General features: G+C 35.4%; 1 protein-coding gene and 1 long non-coding RNA gene across 6 annotated transcripts in view; one reads left to right on the top strand and one right to left on the bottom strand.

Moving 5' to 3' along the window:
• Window positions 1-4892, top strand: part of LOC141495772 (uncharacterized) — a 28720-nt gene extending 23828 nt beyond the window's left edge. For all 3 annotated transcript variants that reach the window (XR_012470844.1, XR_012470843.1, XR_012470846.1), the window contains one exon: window positions 4774-4892. This is a non-coding gene — a long non-coding RNA (uncharacterized LOC141495772). The remainder of the gene's footprint in view (window positions 1-4773) is intronic.
• MLANA (melan-A) overlaps window positions 1-20779 on the bottom strand; it is a 47503-nt gene that overhangs the window by 25344 nt on the left and 1380 nt on the right. For all 3 annotated transcript variants that reach the window (XM_074197480.1, XM_074197481.1, XM_074197482.1), the window contains exon 2: window positions 5912-6062. The gene's annotated coding sequence lies outside the window, so the exon portion shown is untranslated. The remainder of the gene's footprint in view (window positions 1-5911; window positions 6063-20779) is intronic.

The following is a 20779-nucleotide window of genomic DNA, read 5'->3' as shown; positions in this document are numbered from 1 at the left end:
TGCTTTGGCTATTCCCCAAGTCCTGATTGCCTTCCTTTCCCCTCTTTTTTTCTGTCAAATTTTAATCCATTTTTAAAGCCCAACCCAAATAATATCTCCAAAAATAGAAAAAAATCCTTTCCTTGTCCCCCCAGTCAGCAACAAGTCTGTCCTTCATATCTCATGTACCACTTTGGTTTGTTGCTCTCTAATGTATTTATAAGCTATTTGTATATATAATGTACTTTAATATAATAAGTTTATGATATGTAATATATTTATTATATAATAACTGTGTACCACAGTCTCTGAAAATTAAAATTCAAGGTTACCTAAAAAGATAATGGAGATATACATAGCAACCTTAATAAAATATTAATACATTATAAACAAAGAAAAGAGGAGTAATATGTGACTGGGGGAAAAAAGATGATCTAGTCACGTAGCCAAAGTGAAAGGTAACCAATGACATCCCAATGTGCCATTGGCATCCACATCTGTAAACAGTCTAGAAGCTGCAATAGTAGGTCTATAAATCTGTCAATCAACTACCACTCCATCACTTCAGCCACTTCACTATTTTGTCACAGAGTCTTAGCTAGGAATATGACCCATTAAGCTTCTGACTCAATTCCTATCTGTTTGACCATATCCTTTCCTTTGTCTCCCCTTCAAATGACTTCATTTATTGACCTTCTCTTAGGGTCATCATTTAAACACACTATTTAATTAGATTAATAAATGTATAGGAAAAGCAGAAGCATCAATCATATGAAACAGACTATACATGCTTCTCATTCCTTGAATCATGTCTCTTCCAAAGCAGAAACCCCTTTTAGGTTAAACCCCTTCAGTCTTCCTGTCACAACAGAAATGTTTTATTGTAGAACTTTCTTCTCCCTGGGAAACCAGATATGAATATGAAGAGTTAAATCACAACTGGATTGGAGAGAACACCATAGAAACTTCAGTGATTCTCATAATAATTACATAGATAGCTAGGAACACAGGATTACTCATTTTGAGTCTGTTCTGGGGTCTGTTGCCTTTTTCTATTTCTATAACCCCAGCCTTTAAATGGAGTGCTGATCAATTAACTCGGAAACAAATACCTTTATGACATTATATGACTGTCAAAAACCTCATAGAAAGTAGCAAGAGGAGAGATGAGTCTTAGCCACCACTGTACCACTTCTAGAAGTCCACTAACAATCCTAGACATGCTGTGATGCATTGATTGCACAAAAATATGGACAAGCACAATTGGATTGCTAACTGTCTCGCCAGAGAGATTATTCCCACTGGCTGTATCTCAGGTCCATCAGAATTCGCTAACCCTGTGTAGGGGACCAAATTGACCTTTTGAATAGTTTTCATGGGCCAACTCATTTGTTAAGCATTTTTTAAGTACATACTGTTTGCCAGACTGTGCTAAGTGCTGATGATACAAAGAAAGATAAGAGGACACAGACTGTATTAACTGTGTCTTTCCAATGCAGTACAGCTGCATTATATAGTAGGTAGGTACTTAATAAAGCCTTGTTGAATTGAGAGAAATAGCTTTTTTCTCCATCAAACATGAGAAATAAATGCATGAAGAGACTTTAGCCTCACTTAGATCATGATTAAAATCAATCACCCTTATACTTCTTTAGCCTAAGGACAATTCAGTGGGACAAAAAAGACTTCAATGACAGACAGAAAAAGAGGGGGCATTTATTAAGACTTACTAAGTGTGGGGGCAGTTAGGTGACACAGTGGATAGAGCACCCACCCTCAAATCAGGAGGACCTAAGTTCAAATTCGGCTTCAGACACTTGATACTTACTAGCTGTGTGACCTTGGACAAGTCACTTAACCCATTACCTCACCAAAAAAAACCCAAAAAAAGACTAAGTGATACAAAATATAGACAGACATGGTCCCTTCTCTCATGGAACTTATAGTTTAGAAGGGAAGCTATTTTATATATGTATATACATATATATGTAAATGCAGATAATAAGATTTTATTTAAAAGTTACAGAATATGGGGCATCTAGGTGGCACAGTGGATAGAGCACTGACCCTGGAGTCAGGAGTACCTGAGTTCAAATCTGGCCTCAGACACTTAATAATTACCTGTGTGACTTTGGGCAAGCCACTTAACCCCATTGTCTTGGAAAAAAAAAAAGAAACCTAAAAAAAGTTACAGAATAATGCATGCTAAGTATATTGGATGCATGTGCTATTATTATAGGTTGAGGAGAAAAAAATAATGTAAAAGACTGAAGCAGTTTTTGATAAAACACCAGTGGGATATTATCTGTTTTGATTTTGGATTAAATAACATGAGTCAATTGTTTATGACAGAAATAATAATTTTGTTATAAACATGGATGCTCTGAGAAATTCGACCTTTGTGAATTCCTTGTGACACAAATATTTGGTTTAGGATTTCTCAAGCATATCCTTAGAGTAATGAAGCAGTCTTAGCCTGGTCTGCCTCTGAAAAGTCTTAACATTGTCCAAGCGCAGACTGCAAAACTGCAAAAATCAGATTAGGGGATATGGAAAGGAATCTCAATTGTGACATGGAGAAAAGGAGACTCTCAGACTTCCTATTACATCATCAGATTGTGGAAGGAATACAGAGATATGTCCACAATCCTTATCAAGAAAACTCCCTGGGGCGGCTAGGTGGCACAGTGGATAAAACACCAGCCCCGGAGTCAGGAGTACCTGGCTTCAAATCCAGTCTCAGACACTTAATAATTACCTAGCTGTGTGGCCTTGGGCAAGCCACTTAACCCGATTTGCCTTGCAAAAACCTAAAATAAAAAAAACAAAAAACAACTCCCAAGAGTCCTAGATATTTCAGCAAAGTCCTAGAGGCTTCCTTTGTTCTACCTCTCATTCTGAAAATAATGCAAACTTCCTAAAGTTATCAAAATAATAAGCATCCTGATAGTCTACCAGTTTTCAGGAAAAGTCCTTATTCCTTAAATGTATCCCCTCCCCCTCCTTTGCTGTGAAAATGGAAGCACAGTTACTCATAATGTATTTTTCCTGGTCCAGAAAGAACTCTCATTACCCACTCTCATCCTTTCATATTTTCCACACTTCAATCATTGGCACCCTGAGAAAAAGGTAATAGTGCTTGAATAAAGAAAGAAAAGCTGAGTTTAGGGACAAGATCAGAAAGTATTAGTATTAGAAATGAATTCTTTTCCTTCCTTAGTGAAGGTAAATATTGACAATACAAATTGCTCCCCTGTCTATATCCTATTGGTTTTGTTTTTTGTTTGGATTAACTGTCACCCGAAGGCTTCCCAGAAGTATGTCTCTTCATTATGTTATTTGGAGATAGTTCATTGATAGCTACTAGCACTCGGGTGTGGGAGATTGAGAGTAAGTAGACTTAGAATCATAGTATCTCAGAGATCACTTAGTACAGTCTCCTTATTTTACAGATGAGGAAACTGAGGTCCAGGAAAATTAAACTACTTGTCCAATGTCACATAAGTAGTAACTAACAAAAGCAGGGTTTTAACTGACCTCCTGTGGTTCCAAATTCATTCCATCATGCATGCTATTACTGAGAAGACTTGAGTTTGAGTTTTGATCCTGCCATTGAGTAGCTGTGTGTCCTTCTGGACACACATTAGTCAAATCGGAGAAATAATAGATGCCTTATCTAGTTGATAGGATTGTGGGAAAGAGTGGTAAAAATTGTACAGGGAAATAAAAACTGAAACTGCTATTAATTAGATTTAAGTGCCTCTTATAGGTCATCAGGAAGCAGCTAACCTCAAATATAATCAATGAAAAAATAATCAGTGGGCATTATTTTTCAAAGTCCTTGTGCTTTGTTGGTATCAAATGTAATTTCAAACTATATAGAGGAAAGTTGGGTAGAATTCCTAAGAAGAAATTCTGAGAAATCATGCATAAAAAGAGAAAAAGTAGGTGAGTCCTAATCTGTTAGAAATACCCACATGGTTGAGGTCACTGATCCATCTGAGTATTGAAGTTACAAAGGTGGGCATTGTAACTAGTGATATCTGGAGGAATCCTGGGTTTTTCAATCAATTTGCAATTGGTCATTATGACTGGTGATATCTACAGGCATCTTGGATTTGCAATCAGTATGTAAAGAGGTTCTTTCCATTCAAAGGAACAGTAAAAACAATTAGTGCATGTGACCACCAGGTGGGGTTGCTCACCACAGAGAACGCCATTTGAATTTTTCTTGCATCTTCTCATATAAGGCTTGATTCAAGGACTTTGGTAAGACTGTAGGATCTAATTGACCAGTCAATCTGATCCACTTTTACCAAAAATACGATATATATTAATAGTATGCTACAACACATAGGTTACAACACATAGGTTACAACAGTACTCACTTTACAATAAAGACTGTTTAAACTAGAATCCCTGGAGTTCTCTCTTATTTCCCTCCCTATCCTTCATCCCTTTCATCTAATCAATCATAGTTATAGGATCAATAAAAAATAATAATAAAATACATTAATATTATGACTTAAAGTTTACAAAATATTTTATGTATTTTATTTCTAGTGTCTTCCCTCGGAGGATTACCTACAATTTATCCTGTATATAATTCGCTTAGACATTGTTATCTACATGTTGTCACCTGCATTAGAATGTGAATTCCTTAAGAATAGTACAATCTTATACCCTTCTTTGTTCTGGCAGTACCTAGCACAGTCCTTTGGCACACAATAAATGTTAATAGACTCAACTATGTTCATTATTATCTCTGATCTTTTGTTTCTATTGTCTATTTAGAATCTCCCTCTCTTCCTTTCCAACTCAACCCAACAAAAATTTATATGGAAGACAAGTTTGGCACTGGAGAGTTATAGAAAAAAAAAATGAAACCATCCCAGTCATTAAAAATGCTAATTCTATTGGGGAGATCAAGTTTGTACAAAAATAAAGAATTGCAAGGTAATTTAGAAATGTGTGTGTGTGGGGGGGGAGAGAAACAGAGAGAAAAGGTGAAGATAGAGTGAAAACACTTAAACTACACCTAAAAGGGAAAGCTACAGATTCAAATAGGTGAAAGGTGATGAGGAAGTACATAGCCGGCATAGCAAACAGTCTCTGCCTATGAAGCATGTAGACACGATTTCAAATGCCAAGTTTGGGAACAATCAGTACTGTCTGGCTAGAATGGAGTCTGTGAAGGGGAATAATATGATATAAATTTCAAAAAGTAGATGAGAGCCTTATTGTGGAGGGTTTTAAAGGTCAGGTTAAGGAATTTCTACTAGGGGCAATAGAAGCCACTGAAGCTTTTCGAGCAGGGGAATGTCATGATCAGGCCACCTAATAATTCTTTCTGCAGGCAAGAATGATTCATGTGAATTTGTTTGCTTTGTAAATATAACTTTGTATTGGGTAAGAATGATAGAAAACAAGCAAAGAAGAAGCAATAATAAGGGGGGATGGGAGGGAAGGGAAAGTATTGTGTGAAAAAAAAGAGCCTTTCAGTTACTGGGACAAGGTTGACAAAGAAAGGATTGGGAAAGAAAAGAATAAATCATGAAATTTAGAGCTGGTCAGGACTTGATAGATCTCTGCTAACCCATTCACTTTATAAATGAGGAAATTGGGATTCAGTAAAAGGGAAGTGACTTGTCCAATATCATTTAGGTATTAAAATAGCAGAGGAAAATTTAAACCAAGTTCCTCCAACTCCAAATCTAGTGTTCTTTTAATCACACTATGTAGCTAATAGTTTGTACCCATATGCCCTTGGAAAATCTCTATGAAAAAAATGATATATGGGAACCAAAATAAGAAAATTTCAGAAGTTGGTGTTCTTGGTGAAAAGAATGGGTCAACCCTCATTTTGTCAGATTTTTTTAAGTTACCAGAGAATATATGACCCTAAAGCAGGCATATTGAAGGCAGTGCCTACCTTGACATCACAGATCCATTGGAGCTGGATATAGAGATGGAGATGAAATTCATTTCCCATTCTTGGTTACCATGTTATTTAGTTTTAACATCAGTGGGAAAACTCCAGTCCCAATCCAATTTTGACTTTCTTCACACAGGACAGGGAAGAACTATGAATCAAAAGGCAATGCATTTAAGCAAAACATTTTATAAAATAACAGGAGGAAACCATCCAGTAGAAGTCATTCTTGATTCCCATAAACAAACAATAACAAATTCTCATTGTCTAATGTAACAAATAAAAAAAAAACAAAAAACCCCTCCAAGAAATCTCAAATCTGAGGCAACCAAGTAGAGGGAGTATAGGACTCAAAGACAGGAAGATCTGAGTTCAAGTCTCCTGCCTCAGCTGCTCATTTTCAGGGTGGCCGTAGACAAGTCACTTAATTTCTCTCCAATTCAGTTTCCTCATCTCTAAAATGGAGTCAATAATAGGATCTGCTTTCTAAGTTGTTGTCAGGATCCAAGATAGTATGTTAAGTGCTCTGCAAACCTTAAAGTATAATGCAAGTATTGACTGCTATTATTATAGCTATCATTTACCTAGCTGTTTAAGTTATTGTTTGTCCTTTGTTCTGGAAGAGGACCTTGACTTCAGAGAGGCATCATCTGTGACATGCAAGTGAATTGGTTTTAAGTGAGGAGGGACTGTGTAAAGTCACCAACCTCACTTTCTCCTCTGGAATCATCTGGCTTCAATGGATATATATGAATCAGGACAATTGGAGATGGCTCTAGATGCAGTGGGAGACTGGTTTTATAAGTTAAGGTCTTTAACAGGTCTCACTATGACTGAACCAATGCCCATTCCACGTTTAAGGCTAGGTAAGAAAGAAAAGGAGTAAAGGATGGGGCAGCTCCTGGATGGTACAAGAGCACTGACCCTGGAGTCAGGAGGATCTGAGTTCAAATCAAGCCTCAGGCACTTAATAGTAGCCTTGCTGTGTGACATTGGGCAAGTCACTTAACCCTATTGCCTTAAATAAATAAAATATAAAAGAAAAAAGGAGTAAAGAATGATTTATTTTACCTAGTCAAAAAGCAAATCAATCGGGGAGGGGAAGACCCTCACTGATCTTTTGAAGGCCAACTCAAATTTTACCACTTTGAGGGAGTCTTCCAGATCCTCTAGTCAATACTTACTCAATCCTTTGTTTTATAATTGCCTTATAGAACATCATGTATTTACTTGGGTATGGGTCATATTCCATTACTTCCATAAGAACAGGGTCTGTATATTATCCTAACTTTGTATTTCTGTAGCACTTAAAATAGAAGTCTACACAGAGAATAGGAACTTTAACATAATTGATAAACCAGAGAATGAATATACAAAAAAATAGGAACTCTAACTCCAAAATGAGAATCTCACCCTTTAGTCAGATGTCATATTCTTATGTAGGATTACAGACTCACAATAGTTTGATTTCAGGGAAGGTCCTAAGGACTGATATTTGAAATTCAAGCTTAAAATTTGATTCTTTAATGATTTGTGGCATCCCTTCCTAAAATCAGACTTGAATTGAGGTAGAGAAATATAATGGAAAGATTACTGAGTTTCGAATCAGAAGACCTGGTCAGAGGAACCCACTTCTGCTACTACTGTCCATGTGGAGTTGTACATTTGTCCTTGCTAAGCTTCCTTTATCTATTTTCTAAAATGAGAGGCTAGATAAAGACTCTACCATCTCCTCTAGTTCTAAAGTCTATTTTCCAATGAATTAGCCATGAGGACACTGGGGTCAGAAGGTGGCTGAAGAGAGGACACTGGGGTCAGAAGGTGGCTGAAGAGATAGAAACCTGCACTATTTGAAAGTTTTGCCTATGGACAAATCTGACTCTGCTCTGATTTGGAAAGTGATGCTATTAGAGCAGATAGGGCCTAAAAGTGTGGGAAAAGAGATTGGTGATGATTAAAAAAGGACCCAAGAACAGCCTGTGAGAAAGGCAGGTCAACCTCAGTTACCATACATAGTGGGGAGTGGGGAGCCCAACAGATAAGCCAAGCAGCTCACCCAGATGCTCCTGGCCAAAAAGCTCAGTTCCAGCCAGAGCCAGCCTCAGCAGCATCCAGTTCCACTTTCAAATTGTGGAATTACTCTACATGATTCCACGTTATCTCATTTGATCCCCATACAACCCTCTCAGACAGGTACTATTATAACCCCTATTTTATAATAAGGAAGCTGAGAGAAGGGAATTGATTTCCCCTGGATCACATAGCTGAGTGTCTGAGGAAGGAGTTGAATACCTTTCTAGGCAGCCCCTTTCTTTCTATACTGTTCCATCTTCAGAGGAATATTAGAGCTGTTGGGCAGCATTTGCACCTAATAGGTGCTTTATTTACCTTTAATCATCAAAGTTGTAGGGGAAATTATTTTAAAACCTTGTAGTGCCACATAAGTTTAAGTAATTCTTCTTATTGGTTATGATGGTAAGTTCTCCAAAAAATATTTAAATGATAATTTATGCTTTTATATAAACCTGAACAAAGCACCTTCTATATATTATTTTTTTTTGATCCTCACACAAGTGTTATTAGCTTCATTTTACAGATTAAGCAATTTGGGCTTAGAGATAGTTATTTGTCCTAAGGCACTCAGATAATAATAAATAATGATAACTAATGACTAATATTTCTATGGAAGACAACATTTATGTAGTGCTTTAAGGTTTTGAAAATATTTATCCCTATTTTATAGATGAGAAAAGTATGAGAAGTTTAGCATTTTACACAGGCCACACAACATGTCAGAGTGATACCTGAAATCTTCCTCATTCCAAGTCTAATATTTTATTGACTGTGCCATTCATCTGCTGGTCTGACTAATTTGTCTAGGTCTTTTTTGAAGATTCATTATTATAGATGATGCATCTTAAACGTGGGCTCTCTTTTATATACTCTCTCACTTGGTAACATCAGAGATTTCTGGGCTAGCCCTGACTTAGGTCTGGTCCTTGGTATTTATGTTTCAAATTAGAATGAAATGAGACACTCATAGGTCATTCCAACAGTTAATAAAAACTGTTGAGTCTCTTTACCTGATATCATGTTTAGCCCCTGTTGGACAACATATGTTGAGTCCCACTTCTGGACTCCCTCAATCTTCCCCAGGCAATGTTGGATGGGTGGGAGACAGGGATGACAAAGGAGACAAGCACTCCATGGAGATCTCCAAGTACTCCATTTAGCAAAATACCAGGGCTTAAATACCTTTCCAGTCTCTAATCCACTCCCACTCCCATGGCACTTAGTAAGATAGTATTCTGGTGCTCAAGGACACCAGGTGATGATAGTTTACAATGCTCCCATACACAACAGTCCCTAATAATAAACATCAGCAGAAAGATATTCAGCAGGGTTGTGCAATTCCAAGTTGATTCAGTTATAACAAGCTCCCTTACCTGAGATGCCCACAGTGACCTTGTCAGATAGGAACCTAGTTCACCTAAACTTTTCCTGCCTAGTTCATACTCTGGCAACTAGGAAATGATAGCAATAACCTGATTCTTTAGTGCTCTTGATCGATAATCTTGAAGACAATTTCAATACATTTCAAGGAAAAATTAAATTCTCTTGCACAGGAGCAGATCTTTCTCCCACTTTCTCCCACTATAGCTCCCATGAATTTAATTATCATCACTGAGAATATCTCCCAAATTTATATAGTCAGCCCTAGTCTCTCTAGACTAGTTCATATTGAATATTTCAAGCACAATGTCTCAAATTCAACATTTCCAAAACTGATCTCTTTCTTCTCCCCTCCAAACCCACCCTATTCTTAAAATCTCACAAACTTTCCTCTTTCAATCAAGGCTAACTCCATCTATCCATTCACCCAATTATACAACTTCATCTTGATCCTTTTTTCATTACTCTCCCTCTCCCCATATTAAATGAAATATAAATTTCTAAAGTGTGTTATTTTTACTTGCAAAATATCTCTTGAATGCTTCTCCTAAGCTCTATTCATCTAACTATCACCAGAGTCCTTTACTACCTCTTATCTATTGTGCCAGCCTCCTAAATGATCTCCCTTCTGCTATCCTTTCTCAACTGTGCTGCCAGAAGGACACTTATCATGGAATTATCACCTCTAGAATCAAACAGAAATTCTTCTATTCTTCAATACATTTTATTGATTTTTTTGTTTTTTATTTCACCAGAATGTCTCCCATTTTCCTTTCCCCTCTCCCTTCCCTTCCCTTCTCAGAAAGCCTATAACAATATTTTTAAAGGGGGGGCGGAGAGAGAAAGAACCAAAAAATAAACCAATACATTGAAAAAAATCTGAATGTTCTATACTTATGGCCCTCCCACCTTTTCAAAGGAGTGGGGTAGGATTGTCTTTTCATATCTCTTCTTTGGAGTTATCTAGTTCTTTTCATTTTACAGCATTCCCTTTTGACTTTTTCATAGTTGTTGTTTCTGTTTATATTGTCGGTAGTCAATTTTATTTTGAGTTTTTGGCTCTGCTTACTTTACTCAGCATCAGACTGTGTAAAACTGTACTCATCATAGTCATAGTTTCTTGCAGCATAGTAATATTCCATTATAATCATGTAGAACAAATTGTTTAGGCATTCCTCACTTGATGAACATCTACTTTATTCTTCTACAAAAAAGTGCTGCTTTAAGTATGTTGGTATTCATTCTGGAGAGCAATTTAGAAAACTGCCCAAATCATTAAAACTATGTGCACCCTTTGATCCAGCAATACCACTACTAGTTCTTGAAAAGAGATTAAAACAAAAGAAAGAGGACCTATATGTTCAAAAATATTTATTGCAGTTCTTTTTAGCTGTGGCGAAGAATTAGCAGTTAAGCCCATAAACTGGGGAAAGGCTGAGCAAGTTGTAGTTTATGATTGTAATGGAATACTATGTTGCTATAAGAAATGACAATCAGGATGCTTTCAAAAAAACCTGGAGAGATTTATAAGATCTGATGCAAAGTGAAATAGAACCAATAGAATATTGTTTATAATAACAGCAATATAATATGATAATCAAGTATGAATGTCTGAGCTACTTTCAGCAATACAATGATCTAAGATAATTCAGAAGGACACATGGTAAAAAAATACTATCCATCTCGAGTAAAAAATTGATGGAATCTGAATACATAGGCATTTTTTCCTCATCCATGTTTTCTTTTACAACATGACTAATATGAAAATAATTGCTTACCTTCTCAATGAGAGAGGAAGGGAATAAGGGAGAGAATTTGTAGCTCAACACTTTCAAAAATAAATATTTAGGGGTGGCTATAAAGCACCGGCCTTGGAGTCAGGAGTACCTGGGTTCAAATCTGGCCTCAGACACTTAATAATTACCTAGCTGTGTGGCCTTGGGCAAGCCACTTAACTCCATTTGCCTTGCAAAAACCTAAAAAAATTGTTCCTAAAAATAATGTTTAAAATTATTTTATATGTAATTGGGGAAAATAGAATATTTAACAAGGAAAACTATATAGAGAGACTTTCTTTTTATCAACAGCACTTAACTTGTGGATTGATTGATAGTGTGCGTTCTTCCCATTGACTTACACCATATTGGTTCCATATATTTTCATCCAAGCCTTCCTGTAAAATCCTCTGCATGTATGTATATATATATATATATATATATATATATATATATATATGTACATATGTGAGTATTTATTATCCTAGAGGTTTGCCTTTATATATTACTATCACAGAGATCCCAACATAGTCAATCTGTTTACTCTTATTCTCAATATCTTACCAGCCTACTCACTTTTTAGTCTAGACTAAGTAGTCTAGATCGCAGGGAATGGATATTTTACTCTTTGCATAATTCCAAATGCTTTCCAAAATTATATCACTGATTAATAGTTCCACCAACAATGTACTAACATGCCTACTTTTCCACAATACTTCCATTTTTTTTTTTGGCATCTTTCCCAGTTTGAGGGATGTAAGGTAAAGCCTCAGGACAATTTTGATTTGCATTTCTCTTTTTCTTAGTGATATAGAGCAAATGTATTTTTATATGGCTGCAAACTTCTTGAAGACAAGCACTCTTTCATTGTCTTCATATACACATAGTAGGTATTCAATAAATGCTTGCTGATTTATTACAAGCTTTAAGATTCACCATTCTTTCCATACACCAACTGGTTGTTATTTGTCTACAGTCTTCTAGCATTACCTGCCCTTTAAACAACAAAATAGTAGAGGCTATAGAAGATTGTGTAATAAATAAAATTGTGTAAAAAATAAAATAAAATAAAAATGAAAGCTCATTTTTTAAGTTCCTCCTCCTCTTCCAACTCTCTTTCAGTGTAGAATTCCACCCAGCTCAACTTGTGCCTATCAAATCTGAGCTCTCCTAAGAACTATTGTAAGCCTTCTTTTGAAGGAATAATATCTTAACAGCTTCTGTCTTCAGGATGGAAAGGAATGGGCATTTATATATTTGGCTTTTGACCATGATTCAGTAAAAACACAAAGGAACATTCAGAAATCTTGCTGGTACCCTGTAGCCCCTGGTAACTAACTGGCTCTCTGGAGTCTAACAGATAAAATGCCAACTATCTCTAGACAGAAAATGAAAGGTTTCTATGTGTTTGGAAAGAACATGACCGACCTTTTAACAGAGAACTCATTGTTTCTACATTGGATGCATAGGTTACTTCATCTATCTGGAGCGAGATCTTGTGATTTCAAGGATGAAGTTGAAGAAAAGGAAGTCAGGGTTGCAATTAGTAGTGGCCAAGGCAAGAAATAGCCAAATTACATAATATTCTTTCTCAACATTTGTGTGGCATAAGGGAATCTATACCAGATGATATAGCAAACAAATAAGGTTTGGTGCCTGTGTCCAGACTTTTCTATAGTTAAGAAATTAATTTCTATCTTTTTTTAAAGAAACTAATATGCAATTTTAATTTCATTTGCAATTTTTATTACACATCTGATTTGTATTCTAATATGGATATCCCAATTACAAATTACATACTATACTATAGAACTATACTAACCCTTACTTTGACTGAGCTCTGAGCTCCTTAAGTATCTTCTACCCCATACTGTTTTTGCCTTTCCCCAGTGCTTAGCATAGTACCTAACACAAGGTCAGGCACTTAACTTGTGACTGATTGATCATGTGGGTGTTCTTTCCATTGACTTATACCTTATCAGCTCCATATATTTTCATCCGAGCCTTCCTGTAAAATCCTATATATACAGTATAGGTATATGTGTGTGTTTCTATTATCCTAGACTCTATTATCCTAGAGGTTTGCCTTTATATATTACTATCTCAGAGATCCCAACATAGTCAATCAAATTACTCTTATTCTCAATATCTTACCAGCCTGCTCATTTATTAGCTCATAAAACTCTTTAATGATAGTTTATGCTACTTGCCTTGTACAACTCATCATTGTTAAAATGGGACAGCCTACTTATTCTTTTATGGAACTTTCTATAGACAGAAGAATCATCTGCAATTTTGACTCAGGATTAGAATGACAGCAAAATGAATTTGGGAACTATTGTCAAGAATTCAAAGTCTGTTAACAGTTCATTAAATTTGGAAGGTGTGGGATACCTTCCCTTCGTTAGGGAAAATGACTTGAAGGTTTTGAGTCTGTTGACTGAATGACAGTTGTATCATCCAGAGAAATAAGGAAGTTGGAAAGACAGCTGGATATAAAGGGAAGAGGGAGCATATGTACAATTCCTTCCTGCCAGTGCAATACATCCTGAGAATTACTGCTTTTGTTGTGGAAACCTAATAGGTGTATCCTAGCAACTCAACTGTTGAGAAATGCATTGACTAAACTCCTGCTTTTTTAAAAATCTTATTTGTTTGGAGAGATAATTGGTTTAAATTAAGTAGGAATGGAGAAGAGAGGTCATATTAGCTTTGAGGATATCATTTCATAGTCTGGTAGACCAGAGAAGGCAACAACATTACACAGTGGAGTCAAAGAGATCTGGATTCAAATCTCCACGCTATCATTTATTAGTTGAACAAATAATTTAATTTCTTGGTTTTAGTTCCCTAATCTATAAAATGGGGATAATAATGCTTATAATAGCTAGTTCATAACATTATTGTAGAGATATAGTTTGCAAACATTAAAGTTCTTAATAATAACAATCACTAAGATTAAGATACTACATTAAACTTTGCAAAGTGCTTTATATATATATTAGCATATTAAAGTCTCACAATAACCCTGTGAGTCAGGTGTTATTATTATTTCCATTTTACAAATGAGATAATTGAGGCTGAGACCAGTCAAGTGATTTGCTGAGGATCACATCCTTCCTCAGAATTTTTTTCTCCAAACACTTTGTCTAGGTCAGGAGTTCTTAACTTTTTGTATGTCATAGATTCCTTTTGCATTTTGGTGAAGCAGGCAGACCTCCTTCTGAGAATGATTTTTTGAATGCACAAAATAAAATTAAAGCATCAAAAATCAAACCAATTATATTGATATAAAACAATCTATTTGTTAAAAATAAGTACATGGGCCCCGCGTTAAAGAACCTTTCTTCTAAATAGATTTGTCCTTCGTCTTGATCACATTTTATTGTATAAGTCCTCAAATGTCTTAAATGGTAGCAGGATGGTAATTTGTCCCAGGACTATTTTTATCTAAACTCATTGAACAAAGACCAGAGTAAGATAATAAGAATCAATAATTAATGTTTCTTGAATGCCTGATTAGTGAATTCTTCATATGACCTATTATCTCTAGATAATTTCTAGCGAATCCTCACTTTACCCCCAGACTTCTTCCTGCTAGTGATAACCCTCTTCCCTTTCCTGTTCTGGAATCATAGTAAAATCAATATTGTCATTGCTTATAATAATGGTAATAACAACAAGAATAATTAACATTTATACAGTGCTTTACACTATACAAAATGCTTTACATATAATAACTCATTTCATCCTCACAACAGCCCCAGTGAGGTAGGTGTTATTACTATATTCATAGTTGGAAATTGAGACTGAGAGAGGTTAAGGTGACTTGGTTAGGCTCAGACAGCTTGTGTCCAAGACAAGATTAGAACTCAGAATATGAATTACTATGGGGAAGGGTATGTCAGTTTACTGCTCAAATTTTCCAAAGCAAAATACTTTTCTCTGACAACCACTCCCCTTTATTTGCCATCTTTCCCATTAAAACCTAAGTTCTTAAGAGTGAGGACTGTCTTCATCTTTGTATCATTATCTTCAGTGAATAACATGTGCTTGGCATATGTAAGTACTTAAATGTAATTATTTAATTGAATTTTTTCTCCAGCTAGAATACAGCTACACATTTATGGTTATACTTTGAAGTCTGAATTTGCCCACCAAAATGCAATTTGTTGTTTTGAAGGAATTTCATCACTCACAAAATTGAACTTTTTGAATTCTCAGTGAGAACTTAAGATTCAAGGTTATTAAGGTCCCAATCTAATTGACTGGTACTGCAATAAAAAAGCAGAGGGGAATGCATTTTGGTGGGCAAATTCAGACTTCAGTCTTTTTTAAAAAATAGTCTTTAAATAACTTCATCTCTGAAAGCTGTTCTCTGTGGTTTGGAGATGATGGTGGCCTGGGTTTTCAAAGGCTATGCCCATGGGAATACAAATTAATAGGTTTACCATGCTAGAATGATTTCAGATTCACACAGGGAAATGCCAGCCTTGTCAAGTGTGACCAAGATCAGCATCTGATGATTGGGCATGAAATGATAAATATTTCTGCTGCAAAGACTCAAGCACATCATCTCTCCTGGGGCATGGGAAGGGCTGCAATCAGAAATGATGGAGGGATTGGCTACAGTGATGAAATCATGAATCCTTGTAGTATTAACGCAATATCATAGAATCAGCAGATCTGGAATAAATTTTTTTACATGGATGGAGGTTAAAGTAGGGAGAAGGTCAAGGAAATAACCTCCCTCCCACAATACCCTCCTGACCAGTATAAGGTTTAAGAAAGAATATAATTCCTTTTATTTGGAAACATTAAAGGCTCATAAAAAAGTGGGAGTCTATTTTTATGGCTGGAGAGGCTTCAAAGGATTTTGTTTTTCCAAGTTCAAGGTCTGCTACACTCTAATGAAAAATGGAATGTGGCTACATGTAAACCTACAGTCTGGGCCTGCATAAATGTCCTTGGAGAACAGCATTCTTTCATACAAAAGGTCTCCAAGACAGCATACCATGTGCAGAGTCATGTTTGTTTGGATTTAATGAGAAATGGACTCACATAATGTCTTGTGCTTAAGAGAGTACCTTCTGCCTGCAATAAATTTAAAAGCACACAGAGAGAAAAAATATCATTTGCAGAATTTAGATCCCACAAGGTCTAGCATCTGGGGCATTTGGCATATTTTGTGCAAGCATTTCTTTAAGTTACCCCAGATGCCTAGAAATGATGTAGGAGGAAAAGAAATTACAGCCTTGGAACTTTGTAAAGCAAATAAACTTGAATAATAAATAAATGAAATGATTTGCCCAAGGTTATTATAGTCTAAGTCAGTGTTGGAACCAAGAATAAAAGGTTGTCTTAATACCTGTTTAAAAAAATTCTCTTTAGGATACAGACCTAGTAGTGGTATTTCTGAGTCAAAGAATTTCAAATCACTCCCCAGAATGGTTGGATCATTCACAACACTACCAACAATGCATTAGTGTCCCAGTTTTCTCACTTCCTCTCCAACATTTATCATTTTACTTTTCAGGACCTTCTGAAAAGGATATCTACAGAGTTTAGGGTCTTTTGAAAAGAATAGCAATAGAAACCAAAGATATTCTGTGAATGGCTATTGTAGAGCACTAGTTATCCTGTTTCCCAATTAGGACATAGCCTTTAAAAAATAATCACCAAAATTCACCAGTGGGCACAAGGCTACATATTCTTCTCTACTATTTCCCTTTCCTCCTCCCACTTCATTCTTCCTACAAACAAGAATAATTTTTGATGTCATGTATCTGCTCAAAAATCTTTATAATCTTATTGCTTCCTGAGTAAAATTTATACTCCTCTTATCATTCAACATCTTCCATTATTTGATGCTTATATAAAAACAATTTTTAACATTTTGTTTTTAAAATTTTGCATTATAAATTCTCTTCTTCCTACTCTGCCCTTATCCCTCCCTGTAATAGCAAGTAATTTAATATAGGTTATATATATGCAAGGCAGCTAGGTGGTGCAATGATGCCCTGGGCTTGGAATCAAGAAGACTCATTTCCATGAATTCAAATCTAACCTCAGACACTTTCTATCCTGTGACCCTGAGCAAATTACTTAACTTTGTTTGCCTCAGGTCTTCCTCTGTAAAAGAAACTGGAGAAGGAAATGACAAACCACTTCAGTTTCTCTACCAAGAAAACCCCAAATGGAGTCATGAAGAATAAGATACAACTGAAATGTTTCAACAACAATTAGCAACAAATACATGTGCAATCATGGAAAACATTTCCATATTGATCATTGCTGCTACTGTGTACAATATTCTTCTGGTTCTGCTCATTTCAATAAGCATTGGTTCAGGTAAGTCCTGCTCATCATTTCTTATAGTACAAAAGTATTCCATCACAATTATATACTATAACTTGTTCAGCCATTCTTCAGCTGTTGGACATCCCCTCAGTTTCCAATTCCTTGCTATAAATATTTTGCATAAATAGGTCCTTTTCCTTTTTTAAAAAATTCTCTTTAGGATACAGACCTAGTAGTGGTATTTCTGAGTCAAAGAATTTCAAATTACTCCCCAGAATGGTTGGATCATTCACAACACTACCAACAATGCATTAGTGTCCCAATTTTCTCACTTCCTCTCCAACATTTATCATTTTACTTTTTTGAAAAATAAGTCAATCTGATAAGAGTAAGGTGATACTTCAGAGTTGTTTTAATTTGTCTTCATCTAATCAATAGTAATATAGAATATTTTTTCATAAAATTATAGATCACTTAATTAATAGACCACTTAATTAATAAATGACTTATAGTCACGAATTTTATTCAATTTTCTATATATTTGAGAAAGGAGGACTTTATCTGAGACACTTTGCTGTAAAAATTTTTCCAGTTGTCTGCTTTTCTTCTAATGTTGATTGCATTGGTTTTGTTTATGCAAAAAACTTTTAAATCTAATAAACTCAAAATCATCTATTTTACATATTGTAATGCATTCTGTCTCTTGTTAGGTCCTAAATTCTTCCCTTATCCAAAGATCTGATAGGTAAGCTATTCCATGATTTCCTAATTAGCATATGGTAGAACCTTTTATGTTTAAATTATGTATTCATTTGCACCTTATCTAAGAACATAGTGTTTGATGTTTGTCTATACCTAGTTTCTGCCAAACTGTTTTCCAGTTTTCTCAGGTGCTTTGATCAATTAGTGAGGAGTTCTTGTCCCAGAAATTTGGGTCTCTGGATTTATCAAACACAAGATTATTATGGTCGTTTACTTGTGTGCCTAATCTATTCCACTAATCCACAACTCTTTTTTTATTAGCCAGTAACCTGATTATTTTGATGATTACCAGTTAGAGCTTGGTCAGACACTGAAGATGCCAAGGTATCCACTGCACTCCTGGGACAAAACTAGTCATCTGAACTTAAGTCTCATCACTGGAGTTTGATGACTCTGGAGGATAGAGTGAGGCTGGCAGCTTTGTCCAATTCTGCCTCACTTATGCCAATTCAAGATATCATCTGATGTCATTAATCCTCTATGAAAATGAAGGATGAACAACAGAACAACAATAACAAATGCTCATACTGAAAAATTAATAATGGCCTTTGGAAAGCCAGTCAGAGCTAGTTGCTGCATAGCCCTGGCTGTAGGGCAGTCAAAACTAGCTAATGATATCCATAAAAAGTAGAATGATAAACCTTATAGGGGTATAAGCCTCTTCCCAAGTCTACCTCTGTTTCTTTTGGGCAAATTAGAAATGATATGGTCTGTTAAATACAATTGTACATATACAACTTAAATCAGATTATTCACTGCCATGGGGATGAGGGAGGGAACAGAGGGTGATAAAAAATTATAGAACTCAAAACCTTGCAAAAGGATAAATGTTGGATGCTATCTTTGTATGCCATTGGAAAAAATAAATAACAGAGAAAAAAGGTAAAAAAGAAACAAGAGAAAACATTTTTTAAAAAGAAATGATACAGTCATAGATTTACAGAAGGGATCTAAGAGACTTTCTCCACCACCACCACCACCCAATTGTTTTTCAGATGAAGAAATGAAGGCTAAGTGATTTGCTCTCTGTCACTTACCAGAAGGGGCAAGGCCCAAGTTTGATTTTGACCCAATTTCAAAAGTGATATTTTTAGGCTCTATATATTTCTTCTAAAGAGTTCAATTGACTTAAATAAGAAAAATATAACTTCTGACCAAAGTCCATGACCAAAGAACCATTATCAACAAAATGCTTTCTCATTTTCATGTTTACTCTTCAATTGTTAGCTGTTATCACTTATTTGAACTTAGGCCTGCTCTGCCCTCACTGCTTGTCACCAAAAGATAATATACTTGAATTTCTGAAATGCCCTTGTCCTTAAGAATAACCTCTGTTTTACTGATTATTTTTAACATATCTTTGAATATTGGACACAATGACCATTCATTCTCATCAAAGCACAAGTTCCTACTTCAACTAACAACTCTTTTTCATGCTAGAATGACAATTTATTAGAACTATAAAGGAATTTAGAGATTATCTACTCTACTCTGATATTTTACAGATGAAGAAACCAATGGCCTAGAGAAGTTGAGAGATTTCTCCAAGGTCCATAGTCAATCAGAAAAATTTATTACTCTCCTACTATGTAACAGACCCTGGGGATACAAAGAAAGGCAATAGTCAGTCTTTGTCCTCAAGGGAGAAAAATGAGGGGAGAAAAACACATCAGCAACTATTGCAAATAAGATGCATAAAGGATAAATTGGAAAGAGTTAGATTTTGAACCCAAGCCTCTTGATTCTGCACATACAATTAGCTAATCCTCTTTTTTTTTCTTTGCTGACTAGGTCTTTAGCCATACCATAAATGGATATCTGATTATTATTAATATCATTAGTCATAATAATGATAATGATAATGATAATAATAATACTGTAACTTTGTATAGCAATTTATAAATGACTGGAATTTTTTACATATGCTGATATGTGATTCTCATGATAACTTTGTGAAATGTGACAAACATTATTAAAGATAATCATTTGATATAATGCACATAAAATAATGTTCAAAAATTAAAACAGAAGTTCATAACCAGGGGCGGCTAGGTGGCACAGTGGATAGAGCACTGGCCTTGGAGTCAGGAGTACCAGAGTTCAAATCCGGCCTCAGACACTTAATAATTACCTAGCCGTGTGGCCTTGGTCAAGCCACTTAACCCCATTGCCTTGAAAAATCTAAAAAAAAAAGTTCATAACCTTTCACGTGTCATGACATCTTTGACAGTCTGGTGATACATTCCTTCTCAGAATAATGCCCTCAAATACATAAAATCCATAGGATTACAAAAGAGGGACAAATTAAATTGAAATACAACTATCAAATTTTTTTTTCATAAAATGTTTGCCAGACTTTTATGTTAAAAATCCCTGTCTTCAATTTATATATGTTAACTACTGTGTTTATTATCCAAAGAAAGCTGAGGCTCAAGGAGTTTTATATCATCTGCCCAAGCTGACACAGTTAGACCTAGGAGAGATTTAGGCCAAGAATTTGTTATTAAAGAAATATTTCCTTTTTGATTCATGTGGTGGGTAATTGCTGCCAAATAAATATATTTACCAAAACACAGAA

Source organism: Macrotis lagotis, chromosome 8 (genome assembly GCF_037893015.1).
Source record: "Macrotis lagotis isolate mMagLag1 chromosome 8, bilby.v1.9.chrom.fasta, whole genome shotgun sequence".
Classification (NCBI taxonomy): Eukaryota; Metazoa; Chordata; class Mammalia; order Peramelemorphia; family Peramelidae; genus Macrotis; species Macrotis lagotis.
This window is presented reverse-complemented; position numbering and strand designations above follow the sequence as displayed.